Raw genomic sequence first — 15,580 nt, forward strand, 5'->3', positions numbered from 1 at the left:
TAATCTCAGGAGTCTTCTCTATCTTCTGCTGCTGCAGTCACCCTCTTGGCTGTTTCAGACGCTCCCTGGCTGCTCCATCCTGTGCTGTAGAACAACTGCCAGATGCTGCAAAAGAATTCCTGACCTCCCCTCTCTTCTCTGCGGGATATTGGCTCATGAAAAGGTGAGGAGAACAAACAGTCCCTGCACCCCCAGGAAAGCCTGTCCACAAACTGCTATGTAGTAAACTGGAAACACAGCCATATGATCTTTTTATTAACACAGACTAAGCGTGTAGATTGAGATCTAGACTTTAACAAAGAAAACAGGAACATAGAATACAGGCAACTTTGGTATTTACCGTAGTCCATCCTCCTCTGGCCATACTGATTCCAGAGTAAGAATGGGACTCGATGCGTGACAGTACAAACGTCACAAATTGGCAGACGTTGCCTGTCTCATCCACTTTATCTGGTGCTCACTTACAGACACGTTGAGTTTGCGATCTTGTCAAGTCCAATTAGTAAGAAAGCTTTGATTTGTATAGAAGAAAAAGCTTCTGCGCTGCTTTGATAAAGGGCAATGCTGCTTTCTTGATTTAGGGCTGGAGTATTGTCTCAGCAGAAACACGAGGTACTCGAGCTGATTTGTACTGTAAACCTTCAGGCCTGAACAGATGTGGTCATGAAATATCCTTTGGCACCTTTCATGAAGAGCCATTATCTCTGCTTCCCTGGCCAAATTCCAACCTGGCTAATCGCATTCTGTTCCTCCGCATTTCCCCGGCCACTGCAAATGGGCACCGCAGGGCAGGGTTCTTTGCTGCCTTTCGTTAACTCTTGTAGTGTTGTGGTTTGTTGGCAAGCAGCTCCTCTGCCTCATGCTGCAAATGGCTTATGTTTTGGTATTGGGCAAACTGGATTGGCGGCTTGGTGTAGTTTTTTCTCCATGTTTTGAGTTCCCCGTGTAGTGAAGATTCTTCTCAGTGTAGAGTACAAAATAGAAGGATGTGCAACAAAAGCAAGCGGTCCCCTTTGAAATGAAGGGTATATTGGAGGAGGAGTTCCAGAGAAAGAAGTTTGACACTGCTGATTTTTCAAATAAAAGAAAAAAAAAATCAAGAAATAACCGTACAGCTGCTGTAATAAAGTGCTTCCACTTACTAGATGAGAAAACCATGGTGCACTGTGGAAGATGTAGCCCAACATGGAAGTGATTTCTCAGGAAGAACAGCAGCATGAGGCACCTGAAAATTGTTCCTAAGAGGCCTCTCAGCAACACTTCAGAACTCATATGTTTGGCTTTATTGCAAAAAAAAAAAAAAAAAAGAGAAAAAAACCCCAATGCTCCTTCTGGAAAAGAATGTGGTACGGGACTATTTCCTGAGGCAGCCTAGGTTTATGAGTTGTCTGCTGGAATTAAGGCCCAAAGTCTCACCTAGCTCCTAAGGAACCTGGGCTTACATGGCCAGTGCTGTCTCTTTGTTAGTTTTCCCCAGAAACTTGGGTCTCTTTCCAAAAAACTTAGAAGTACAGGGATTACAAATAGAAATCATTTCTGTAAGATTTTTATGGTGCTTAATAACTGTATGAAAGGAAAACCCAAATTAATGTTTCATCCAAGGGGATTCTATGAATAAGCATTGTTAGAGAATCAAGATGGGGCAGAAAAATAAGGAACAAGTAGGTATTATTTACATGATCTTGGAGTGATTTATGTATCCTCTGAGTATGAATAAGTCTTCTCCTGAGACATAGTAATATTCTGAGGCAGAACAATTCTTACCTGGCTGTGACTGCACAGCATTCCACCCTCTGCCTACTCAGGCCACAGAATTTTACCCAAATGGCCTCGCTATGTGTATTCAACACATCGGTTCTGACGTAGATTTGGAGACAATGAAAACCACTGTTCTTGCTAAGTGTAATGACTTCTGGTGTTGGAGAAACTCATATGGGAAAACAGGATTTCTGATTTTCACTTCACTCTTTTAGTTATTGTTATTGTATCTAGAAAAGCTTAATTTTTACCAGTTCTGTGCAGTGCTTTATCAGCCACTAAAATACAACAGGAGTCGTGAGCACCAGTTCTGTGGCTCTGATATTTGGGCTTTTTTGTTGCTTTGTAACTAAATAAGGCTTCTTCCCTCTTTCCCCAGAAACCTGCATTTGCACAATGGGCAGTTCTTTGGGCCGGCTGAGCTTACTTGATTGTCCTGAATGAAAGGACGTTTGTTAATGAAAGGACATTGGTTAATTGCTTTTTTAAATCATGGAAAGTGAGCGCTGAAGAGTGGGGAGGAAATCCCACCTTCTCTGACAGTGCTCCCTTCGATCCAGCGTTTAGAGCCTGACTTCTCGGAGCTTGTCTCTGAAGCACGGTGTCATCTTGCAGTGAGAGCTCCCAGAACAAAGGGAAAGGCCACAGCAACGTCCCCCTGAATGGAACAAAGAATGTCCAGTTGTGTGTGAGCAAAGGGCTGGAGCATTTGTTCAGTAGACAAGTTGTTAATTCCACTGATTAGATGTGTCTGTAACAAACTGCAGCTGCCTTCAGAAAGAAATTGTGCGCTGTGGCCCGCAGGTGGCATTGCCTCCCCTCCTGTGCCTTGTCACGCTGAGACTCCAGCCTGGCCAGTTGGGCCTTGCAGTAGGTGTCTGGTCCCACATCCTAAAATACACACGGTTCAAGGGCCAGTCAGTAACTTTCCCGGAGACCCACGCTTCAAATATAGGTCACTGGGCAGGATTTGCAGGTTTTAGTTATGAAACAAACTCATGTACTGGTGATGCTGTGGCTAAGATGACAACTGGCTTGACAGCACAGCTCTCAAACATGCTCTTAATTTGTAGCTTAAGCATTTATAACATTGTTCTCTAGCCAAAGTGGCCATTTAGTTAATACAGTTTGTGGGAGAGCTCGAGCCTGTCTGCAGGTTCTCTTTGGAATGGTCCTTGCTAAGGTAATTTTCAAATAGTTGGCAACAGGTGAGGGTGATATTGTTTAATGGCTATTTCAGGGAACTAGAAATCCCTAGATCTTTAATCCAGTTGTGGCTTTATTGCCTCTGGCAGATCAGTTAAGGGCTGTTTTATAAGTAGGGCAGTTTGTCTGCCATGGGAGGGTGCAGGCGAATTTGATGTGTGTGATCGTGGCTAATTATGATTGCCCAGGGCTTGCTTAGTGTCTCTAACATTTTAAGCCTCAGGACCTCGAAGGTTGGGGTTTCCTGAAGCCAGTGATGGGATGAAGAGACTTGCTCATCTGCTTTCAAAGTTTCGTAGTATCAAAGATTCCTTAAATGCTTTAAAAATACTACTCAAGAGAGGCATGAAGAGACCATTAGTAGAAGGAAGCCAAGCTGCTGGTCTGTTTCCTGAGGACTTAGTCAAGGACTCAGTGCTCAATCTTGAGCATTTTCCATTACGTTGCTTAGAGACATTTTTCCAAAGAGCTCAGAACTTACCTTCCAATTAACCACAGAAGTGGTGGTTCCAGTGGGAACCGAGCACTCCTGAGAACTTGGCCCTGCTGCCTTTTCGCTTGCAAAGCCCCATGCACAGCCAGGAGACTACCAGTGGGTTGGTCTTGCTTCCTTGTGTTGGAACACATTCTTTAACTGATACCTGATATCTAGGTAACTAGCGAATTTTGGCCTCAATACTTAAAGTTCATGTTCCAGATCAGTGCCTGGGAGTAGCTCTATCCCGAGTGCAGTAAAAATCAGTGTCCTGTGCTGCAGCATTGTTTCGAAGGAATAGATGAAATGTGGATCCAAAAGATGCTGGCTGCAAGCTTGGATACCTTTAGTTTATGTCTCTTAAGGGAGAGCTTGTGGCTAATGATGTGGACTAAGTATTGAGTTAAATGCTCTGCTCACAGCTTTGCTTTGTGTGCACCGAATGAATGGAAGCAAGTTACATAGACTTAGCGCTGTAAGAAGGGCTGCAAAGCAGGACATTGCAGTACCCAAGCAAAGGTGCCCTATATTCCAGGAAAAAGGGTATCTGAATAGTGTTTCCATATATGTTTCTTGTCAGATAGTCCCAGACAGAAATATGGTGTGTTGCTCGGGGTGAGCACTGCAAACGTGACGTGGCGGGTATCCAGGCATGTGGCTGCCCAGCTCAGAGATGGATAGTTTAGTCTGTCCGGGGAATTGTTTCCCTGCACTCGCAATCCTCAGCTTCCTGGAAGTGAGTCCCTAAGCCTAGTTTCCATGTTAGTAATGTTAAAATACTGACCTGGAATGTTTTAGAAATGCAGCTGCATCCCCTAAACGCTTGCCTGCCTTATGCAGGGTGTAGAGCTGGCTGGATGCCCAGTCTGAAAGCCGGGCTCTGCGCCTGCCTCGGGTGTTCCCTGCCAGCGCACTCCGCGCTGCTCTGAGAACAGCGTGCGGGAACTGGGGACGGAGAAATGAAAACCGCAGATTCAATCTCTAGAGCGATCAAACAAGAATATCCCTTTACTTCAGCTTTTTTTGGGAACCGAAAGGGCTTTGGGGCGATTGTTTTACTTCGTTGTTGCAGTTGCTGTTTGGTATTGCCTGGTTACACACAGAAATGGCAGGAGTGGGACGGTGGTGCGGAGGGCAGGAGAGGGCGCTGCGGGAGCGGGACGCCTGTGTCCTCTCTTCCCCATTCCTGCTTTTCTTGACCCCCATCTTCTCAGTTGTGTCCAGCTGTGAAGCCAACCTACCCAGCCTTTCAAAGGCAGCAGCCCTCTATTCCTTCTGAATTGCTATTTGTATGTAAAGTGTCTCAAATCTAAGATGACAAATACCTCTTTCAATTCCTTATTTTAATCACATAATAAACCAAGGTCCAGAACTTCAGGCTACAGGAGGTACCACTTCTGAAGTTGGTTACTGTGATGCAGGAGGACACGTAGCAACGCTTACACACACTGACATCAGCCTGAGCAAATAAGTGCAGAATTCCTTCGGTTTGAGGCAACACATTAATGGTATTGTTTAAACAAAGTTCACCTGAACAGCTTTTATGCTGATAATTAATTCTATGTGACTTAAATATATAGGCTTCTTAATAAATGCTTAGGAGAATGACAAAATCACAAATTATATCAGTGATCAGTAGGCAAGATATAAAAATATGATGCTTCTGGCATTTTTCTGACCAGCTGAATATTGCAAGCAGGATTATACAGAAAAGTCCTTAGAAATCCCTTATTCTTTTTTCCTATTGTCTGTCTAGACTGTCTAATCTGCACTCAAGCTTCCAGAAATGGGGAGAGGATTTGTAGTTGCTTTCAGACTTTATGCAGCACGTTGTGTAACTCTGGGAAAGAGCAACAAATGTCACAGAGAGAACTGGGTGACCAGCATCAGGGGGAGACAGCAGACTGAGGTTCAGCTCTGACAGAAATGTGGCTGTTGAGGAGACTGAGGCTGTGAGTTCCTGAAATCTCTGCTCAGCTCTGATGCTGCTTCGTATATCATGTTGAGAACTTGATTTCTGTCTTACATGGCATCAGGGATCCCTGTGAATGTTGTTTCTCTACTGCACTGGTGTGCAAAAGTGTGTTCTAGGAAGGAAGCTGTAGTAACAACTCCTTGAAAGAAAGGAAACACAGGCAAGTAAAAGATTTGTGCATTGTTTTTCATTATAAACATTAATTTCTCTATGCTACAGCACAGGGAAAAGATCGGTCTCCAGAAGACTTCAGTGAGGTCTTGTTAGTGAACTCATCCTCAGATGAAGAAACAGGAAAATTGTCATGGAGAAGAAAATGCAATAAAAATGCCTTAAGTTTAATTATGCCCAGGGCAGGACAAACATCACAACTGTCTCCTAATATTAAGAAATCCAAAGCAACTCTTTTGGAAGGACTGTGGTTCCCCTGGATGCAAACGGCAGTAAGTGAAGTAAAGATGACAAGCGCAGGAATAATTCATCACATGTTCTTATCGGCTTACCCCCATTTCTTGCCCGGCCAGACTCCTGTATTGCTCACAGTCATTGTGCTGCTGCTGCTCCCCCAGAGTGTGGAGAAAGCAAAGGCTCAGCAACCGTGAAACAGTGAGTGCTGCTATTTAGAAATAGTCACTGGATGTCTCTGAACTGTCACCTTTCATACTTTCAAACATCACTGAAACATTCCCCAAACATCTCTCCTTTCTCTAGAAATGTTTTAATTTCACCTGAGTTACACCCCAAACTTGCTGATGTTTACTTTGTCGTTCCGAGCTCCTCCCATACAGATGCTGCAGAAGAGAAACACTTGGTACCGTTGCCAAAAATGAGTTGCTGTGAAGATGTGCCTAGTGGTGAGTGGATGTATCTTTAAAGGAGCAGAAATGGAGCATCTTGCTGCTTCCTATCCCAAGGCCCCTAGAGAACGATGTGTCTCCCTGCGGATGTGTGGATCCCACCTGCCGACCAAGTGCTTTGCCTTAGGCAGCAGACAAGCCTCTTCTCTGCTCCTCTTCACAGCCCTGAGACTTATCTGGTGTTAAATTTTCTTTCAATGAAGACAGTGAAGCAATTTCTGTTAAAATGTGCAATTTATTGATGGAACTTCCACAGCTGTGGTGAAATGGGTCCCTCCAGGCTCAGGCAACACCTGGGTAAAGTTTTGTGCTTGTGTGTTACATCAGTGCTTCTGGAAGCCAAATGCCACTATTGGTCGTGCTTTACCTGTGAAATCCAGCCTACAGCAGGCCTCCCTATGGAAAGTGAACATTGAAACTTAAGAGCAAAGACCTATCATTACTTTGGCATTGTACAAATAACTTGTTAGCTTGAGGAATTTTTAAATCAGAAAAAAAAGAGCAAGCTTGTTGTTTTACCTGTTCCATATTTATCAATAGGCAACCGTAGTGCAGAACACTCTGGCAATCATTACATTCATTTCTTAAAGTGAATCACATGAACAGAGATTGTTAAATGCCAGAGTACAATGTAGCTTATAAAACCCAACAGCCATCAGGAAACTTGTACTGATTGGGCTCTTAGATGTTGCTTTCCCCTTGCTTAGGAAAGAGAATTGTAGTCAGCTTGCAATCTCCCCGACATTGTTCATGACGGAAGCAGACAAAAAGTACCAATGAAACAGAATGGCTGCAATTTAGTTAATTTTATGCAAAACACAATCAGCATTCAAACTGGGAGTTACCAAGCAGAACTGCATTGATAGAGAAGCCAAAATATTCTCCGTGCATAAATGGTGAAATATTAAAACAAAATTTGAAAGAGACTCCTGGAACTTGTGTAACTGTAGACCAGAAAAGACACAAGGTGAAGTTCAACACTATCAAACGCAAGAGGAGTTCAGAGAGGCTGCTCTTTAATCCCTGACACCCCAAGCTGTGCCCCTGCATGGTATGAACCACAGCAGCTCTGGTGCAACAGAAGACCTTGTATCAGTGAGGAAAAATAGACACTACTTTTCCAGAAGAGTGATTAGGAGAGAGGGTGATTGCTTATAGAAGATGGTTGCAAAGGATCTGTGCTGAGGAGAGGGTGGAGAGAGAAGAGCAACAAGGAGGTACTAAAGGCCAGAGAGAAAGGGAAAGAACTGCAGATCAGCTGGAGAATGTAATCGTGAAGGTGACAGCTATGCGGAGATCCGCTTTCTAGTCCGGACACCCCAAAATTGATGATGGTGGACCTTGATGTCCCGTTTTGCATTTTACTTAGCATGATAGACTGCTGTTAGCATTGAAGTTAACTAAGCAGGCACAAAATGCTTTTGTACAGAACAGCGTGCACTCCTCTTTTCCAAACTTCATGCACCCCACTGAAATTTTCTGATTAATCAATCTTTGTGCCCCAAATCCCTGAAGCCTCCGGTGTCTGTGTTCTCTGTCTGTAGCATAATCTCTGCCTAGGGCAGAAGCCATGCATGCTTTCTCTGCCTTCATTTTCTGGATTTGCAGTGTTCCCTGAGTTGTAACCACCAACTGTGTTCAAAGACAACCAGAAGTCATTTGTGAGCCATGACTGAGGATCACGCTGACCATCGACATTTAGAAAGGATATTGGTTTGCAGAGGGAAGCCAAAAGCTACTCACTTTCTGCTATGCTTCCAGCATCCCGTTTAGGTTGGTTTAATGCCCAACCTAGGCTGCAATTGAGGTTAGTGCTTTGGTTTGCCTTCAAGTTTCAGTTCTCCATACACTGTTCTGTTTGCAACGTTTGCTTGACATGACTGTCTGGGATGGTTTGATGGTGTTTTGCTAGAATTCCTGCGTGTACAGAAGCTAATAAAGGAACTGTCAACTCGGAAAGCCCATCTTAAAATATGGTCCTGTTGGCTTGGGATAAGAAACACAGAGATCCCTTGCCCAAGCCTCTTCCATGGAATTTGTGATGCTATTTCAATTCCTGTGGTTTCCAGTAATCAAACAACCACTGGGGTCAAGCAAAAGTCAAGGTATAAAAATTTGCTGCTATGAGCCTCCTTACCTATAAGCTGGCCATATGTTAGAGGTATGATTTGGGCTATAGCAGTTGTCTTGTATCTCTTGATGAGTGTATGTATGCATAATTCAAATGTGTGTGTGTGTTTGAATTACAGCCTGTATTGATTGAATTGGTCTCTGATAATAAACAGTATAAATAAATCAGATAGGAGTTAAAGCATTGATGTGCTGTAAGGGAGGAAAAAATTAAATTCAGAGCAGAATGTAATTTCAGAAGTGCCTTAAATATGCTGATGACATAAAATAATGGCTGAGGAAGTTGGAGGGGCAGGAGGGTAGGGGACAGAGGAACAAAACAAACTCATTCAAAATGATTTGGATTTATCAGGATAACAGGCAGATAAGTGGCTTGTGCAGTTTATTGTAGGGAAGTGTGAGGTAATGAGGCCAAGGACCAGAAGTAATAGAGTCCAGTTGGAGAGCAGCATGGAATACAGATCAGAGCATGGTGAAAAGGGCACACACTGCACTGGGCAAGTCTTGTCCAAGGTGAACAACTGTCTTGATGTTTCTCCTCCCACAGAGCTCAGTTCTACAGCTGCGCTCACCGCGGGGCTGAGAATGGCTGGTCCTGCTAAAGAGGTTCCTGTTCAGCATCGTCACTCCGTGAACTGGCTTGTAAACAACAGCTGGGTTTACGATGATCTTTGTCTTTGAAGATCTCCACGTATAGATGTCGCTCTTTCTAGGAGCAAACTAAGTAAAGCAAAGAGGAGGATGGAGGGAATACAGCCGTGAGTTACAGGGACAGAGTCAGGCCTTGGCTATTGGCGTAAAAACATGCCGGAATCCTTTCATGCTGGTTTGACCGAGCGAAAATCCTTCAGAGGCTCTAAGATGCGTGTCTGCTAGTTGCAGATGAATAGAGGAGAATCCAGCTTTTGATGGTACAGGAAACATCTCTGAGTTGCCTGATAGTCCATCACGCTGACTTTAGACTAGAAAAATAATGTGTTGTTTCAGATGGATGAGCACCCTGCTGGGCCACAGTAAAGCAAAGAGAAACTGGTCAGTCTTTCCAGTTGGCTGATCTGGAAGTAGATTCCATGCTTTTGAAAGTACTTGTTTTCTGGTTTTCTTTCCTCCTTTTTATTTCTAATGTCTAATTATTTTTTTTTAATGTTCCGTTTGTCCCCTAAATTGTAAGCTTTAGATTTTTCTCAGTTGTGGTCAAGTAGCTTTTGAAACCAAATCAAAGCAGAAATAATAGAAGGAGAGCTCTCTGCATTGAAGTCTGTTGATGTCCTCTCAGCTTTCTCCATTCTGTTAGATAACATAGCTGCCCCTGTTTAAAAGTGCTTTCTCAAATTTGGCCCATATCTCTAAACATCTTTTTTACACTTATTTTTCACAGAAAAAGAAAGGTAACGTTCCTGTCTTACATTTTACTGTCTGAGTTTACTGTCTAGAAAAATTGCCAATACTTGATAATTTTCAGTATCTTAGTACATATGGCGTATCAATGACACATAGACTTCTTCTTTGAGGCCTCCCTGCTTGGTGCTGCATTAGATGGAAATCCATTATTGTCCCGAAGCCATTGCTGCGTGTGTTCTGTTTGCCAAAGCCCAGTGAGGAGCTACAGGGAAAACTCAACTGGGAAGGACAGAAGCTCAGGCAAGTCACAAATGGTAACTTGATCTCATAGCCTAATCCTTATGTCATAGCAGAATTGAGTCATGAGTGGGGAGTGGCGAAAGGATCCTTGGGGAAATAAGAGATGCACTTGGAATATTCCCTTTTCTGAGTCTCTTCAGGATTTTGTGGCCTTTGATTAACATGCTGCCCGGTGCAGTGTCCCTGGAAGGGTGCTGGACACTCTTTGAGATGCGCTCAACCCCCACCCAGAGACTTACATCTTCCTGGGGTTACTTATGTTGCAATAATAATAATAATAATAATAATAATGAAAGAGAGATGACCTCCAGGTACTTGTACCCCACGTTTCTGTTATCCGTTGGTTCTCCACAGCAAACGGTCAGTGTTAGTTAAATCTGCATCCTTGGAGTTCTGCTGTCAGTTTAGGCTGTTGTCACACACTTAGCTAATACCCTCTAGTAATTTTATTTCTTATTCGCATACACACTTAATGTCCTTAGTCATTAGACTGAAAAATGTTAACCTTGTCATAGTTAGTGACTGGAAGCAGAAAAGTCCATTTAATTCTCAGGGGAATGAATTCTAATTTTCTGCTTGTCAGAAAGTGACATTTTACATATTTTTCTCTTTTTTTCCACCAGTTTAGTGCTAAATTTAAATGTGTGTGTCATAGGAATAGACCTTTTGTCTGTGCTAAACACCCCAAAAGCCTTGGCGGGTGTCCAGTGTTTGAGACTCTTGACCAATAGCTGCTGCTAGAGCTCATTTCATGCACTGGAGAGAATGGGAGGTGAGAATGAAAAGTTGGAGATAAGAGGTCATTGCAGAGGGCACATTAGCATTGCACGTCAGAATGCATATTTTTTCCCCTAGAAAACATGGTTGAAAAGCAACTCATCTGGAATAAAATATCCAATGGAGAAACAAATTATGTTAATCAAGCAGGCTAGTACTAATATTTGTCATTAAGATGTGACACCTTCTATTTAATGTCACAAACTACCGGGAGCCTTTGAAAAATGTACTGGTTGGAAGGCAAGTTGTCTGTAGATATTTAGTTCACCATGCTATGAAAGGGAATAACTCGTGTCTTGAAAAATAGATTGCATTTGTGGCAAAGAGAAAGAATCCTCCCACAGATTACAGCTGCTCGCTGCATTGTTGTGCTGGTGGTCTTATCTCATCAGTGGATATTTTATAAGGTTCTTTTTATTCTGGTACATCTCCGTAAGGCTGTTCTGAGGAGGACATTGCGTGCTGGGAGCTTGATGTATTTTGAGAAAGAGACACCACTACAAAGAACCCTGAGTCTAAACAGCAAAGATGGATTAAGTAAAAATGAGGGATGGTTATTTTGCTTCTTACAGATGGGAACTGAAGCAAGGGAGAGTGACTGTTGTGGCCAAAGTCACCCTGGGAGTCCGTGGAATTGCATCCTGATCTTTGAAGTCCAATTTCAGTATCTTTACTTTCTGTTCCCTTGCTGCTGAATGTAGATTTAATATGCACATGTGTGATGAGCCAAACATGTTCTGCATATGTTTAGCCAAATTCTGACCTTAGGGACATGAGGCAAGCTCTCCCTGATCTCGTTAGCAGTGCTTTCATGGCTGAATTCAACCCAAAGAGTCCAAAACAGTGATGGCATTTAGTTTATGAAACTGAAGCCCTTCCTGGGCCTGAAGTTCAATTCATCTGCTTTTTGGTGTTATAACAAACTCGAGCTTCTCTGGGAGTCCTGGAGAAGAGTTGGCAGGTTGGTGGGTAATAAACTACATGGCTGATTGTCTGACCTCTTGTATTGTCTGTGCACTGCATGCTGATTAATGATTAGCATGTAACAAATTAATAAATCAATACCACAAACAAACCATCCATTACAGTGGCCTGTTTCTCTCGCCTCTGGGAGAGGAGAGAGACACTCGCAGGCATTAAATTCTTCACTGGCCGTAAATGCCTCTGGACTATGTGCTGTCTTGATGCCTTGTGGATATGATGTATAGATGAAATTTGTTACATTCTATAGGTAATTTGGTATGTGTTGCCAGAGAGGACTCAGCTTTGCCTGTGACTATAGCCAGGAAGGAAATGAGGTGGGCAACAACGCGTCTCTGCCCAAGTGAACCAGTAAGTGCTGTCCTTCCCTGTTTCTGCTCCAGCCCGTCAGCTGCATCTTGCCTTCTACTAGGAGGCCATAACTATGTGGGGTTTGTTGATCATGCCAATATAATGCTAAGATGGAAGCTGTAATGGCCATGATGGGGGGCACAAGGAATTACTGCAGCTTTCATTTAAACAAAGAACACGACTGTGCTCTGGCAACAAGAGCATAATGGCTGCTTATTTTTTCCAGACAGACACTGCAGCTCACTGGGGTTTTTTTTTTGGGCTCTTGCTTTATTTTTGTTTTCGCTCCAGCTTTTAAGGATGAGAATGTTGTGTCTGACGCATGTCAGCAAGCAAAGGAGATTCACGAGCGTAGCCGGGTTCATCTTGCTCCCCGGTGAGGAATAAAGCGCATGAAGCGTCTCTCACTTGCGGAGGAGAAGGGGGGCTGCGCTCGCGCTGCGAGCAGCGAGGCGGCACTGCCAGCTCTGGGTCAGGCTGCAGCAGGCGCTGCGTGGCACGCTCGGCAGGACAGACAGACAGCGCGTGTCACACGGCAGCCTGGAGCCACTGCTCCCAAAAAGCAAGAGACGGGAGGGGGGTGGAGGTGTGGGGGTGAAGGCTGCCGCGGCTTGTTTGGGTGCGAGACTTCTCTACGGTGATCTTTCTGGAAAGCAGACTCGGGAAAAGTGGATCAGATAAAGAGCCTTAATCAAGGAAGTGGAAAGAGTAAATGGCCATTTCTACACTCCCTATATTAGAACTCCAAACAATGCTGTTATCGGAGCTGTTACAGAAACAGCGCTTAATTAGAATACCGCTCAGCCACGTTTAATCCCACTCTGGTACCTGCAAGGCCTGATCCTGCAGTCAGTTGGTGTCAGTGCAATCACTTAAAAGGACGGGGGCAGGAATGAAGATTCTTTCTGTCGTGTTTGTTTCTTTGCGGTTGCATCTATTTTTGTGCTTGGAAGTTCTCAGGGGTATTTCAGTCTTTATTTTACTCCTTTAGTGAAACAGATATAGCATGGGAGGGAAAACATAAGGGAAAGGGCCAAATTCAAAGCTGAGTCAAACTCGGGCAACGTACGCAACCTGCAACCACAAGGTGTAATTTACGTTAATAAAAACATGTTGTACCAACTAATCACGTCAACATTTCGGCCCAATTTCAACTGCAGCGTGCACCTCACCTAAACCAGCGTGCGTAAGGTTATCACACGATAAAGAAACAATAGAGCTTGGACCAGACCTAGGGAGCTGCCTCACAATAAAGACGGTAAAACTGCATCTCCATTATTAGAATTAATTTCCTGGATTTCAGGTTTACTGATGTAACCTCTTCATTCCAAAACAACTAAATGAATAAATACAAACTTGGAAATCCCAAGCTTGCCCTATTATTGGAACAAGTGTGCAATGCACATTGAATGGCGATAGATTTACGGTCCTTTGACTTAGAGTGAATTCAGTGCAACTTCAGTTGAGTAAACTTAGTTTTTGCCCGTGTCTGATCTAAAGTTGTGATAGGCACCCAAGTATTCAGAGGTTTGGGTGCCATAGGGCTTTAGATACACTGGAAATGCCTGAGGAACAGGTGAGGTGCCCCGGATTGGAGCTGTGTTCTGGGAGCTACAGACACGTAGGGAGTAGGGCTGGAAGGCATTTCAAGCTTCCATTCTCTCTCTCTGCCTGTGGCCGCAGCAGCTCACACCTGTACCATCGAATACGTTCATGCTGATTATTTTTAAAAGTAAACCTAGTACTTAAAACGTATTTATTTATTATGGAACATTTTAAGTTGTGGGGAAATTAAGCCAAAATTTGGGCAGAGTTTTCTTAGTTTGTTACTAGGAAATTAAGAACCTAATATTCACTGAAATAGAAAAAAAGAAATGCACCATTCTTCCTGAAACATGATTACCTTTTTCTTAGCTATCATTAAAATTCTGAGCTTTTTGTTACTGACACAAATCAGGAGTAATAAACCTGAATGATATGAAAGATTTGACAGGTAATTATCATCAGAGATACTCTCAAAAAAAGATACTTTAATGTATTGTACTATAATGTACTTAGCACATCTCTTCCATAAAATGTAACCTCTATTATGCATTTCCAAAGAGTAGGCAGTGTGCTTATTCTAAGCACAGATTTTTCACATGCTCTTGTCTTTCAGAAAAAAAGCACCAAGAAGTAACAACCAGCCTTTGATGTTTGAATTTCCTGTGCTGTTGCTAAACACACAGTGAATTTTTTGTATTTGTAGGGTTACTAAGGCTGTGTAATGTTACTTTTGAGATCAACATACTGATTGAAGAATAACTAAAGCATTAAAGGTTGGAAAAGTCTTACCCTGGGGATCAGACGTAAATGACGTTCTGAAGAATACATGTGTCCAGCTGGAATTTGCATGTTATAGTAAATACAGTTGCATTTGCTTATATGATGAGGAATTAAATTAACCTGCTGTGTTTACTCTTACAGTTATCAGGTGGTCTGACCTCATCCCATCCTTCTCTGAACAGCCGGTGGACTGGCCGTGGGCTGCAGTGTTGCGTGGTGGCAGCTGGTGATGGTGCAGAGGAAGATGCTGCACAACCCTGTTGATGAGCTCCAGGCTCTCTGCAAGCCCTGCCCGCAGTGCCCAGCGGCTCTACCACCAGCCTGAGATGGTTTTGCACATTTCATACCCTGTCGGAGCCTGTGACACCCAGCGCTTAGGCTGGTAAGTCTGTCTTACTTTGAAGGTGGCAACGTTACGTCTTTCTGTGCTATGAAAAGCTGCCCTGTGGTACTCTTCAGGTTCTATCAGGGAAATTATGGAAATCAATCCACCACTGAGGCACACAGCAAAGGGCATTATTTTAACCCGTTTGAACGTTTTCTGTGTAACACAGCAAGTTCTGAGACCCGTGTGAGCAGCAAGTCAAAATTGTCTCCAATCCATCTGACAAAAATAATGATGCTTTCCAGTGTTTTGCTTCACTGGCGCAACATGAATCAGATTTGTGTTGTTTTCACAAAGTTTCTGGTTGTGTTTTGAATTTATTTCTTGATATTGTAGGTCTTTTCCAGGTGCGATAGAGCAGACTGAAGGGGTGACGTTTTGTTCACCGGCAACCTGAGCGGTTTCACAGCACAACGGTATCATTTTCCAGTACAGTTAAATTTATTACACTCTGGTGCTATGAAATGGCTTGAGGTGCTTTCAGCTAGTTAAGTTAACAATTTGATGGGATGTGAAAACCACAGGAGTCAGGAAGGAGGTAATAGTCTGTGAGCGGGCCTTATCTGCCTTGCTGCGCTAACACTTCTGGTTTCAAGGGGAACTAAATACAATGTGTTTAGGAACATAATGCAAGAAGTAACCTGAGTCGGTCTTCACGTGGGAGTGGAGATTTCTGCTCTGTTTGCCAATGACCGTGTTAGACTGTCTGTCGCTTTGGT

Source organism: Columba livia, chromosome 16, assembly GCF_036013475.1.
Source record: "Columba livia isolate bColLiv1 breed racing homer chromosome 16, bColLiv1.pat.W.v2, whole genome shotgun sequence".
Classification (NCBI taxonomy): domain Eukaryota; kingdom Metazoa; phylum Chordata; class Aves; order Columbiformes; family Columbidae; genus Columba; species Columba livia.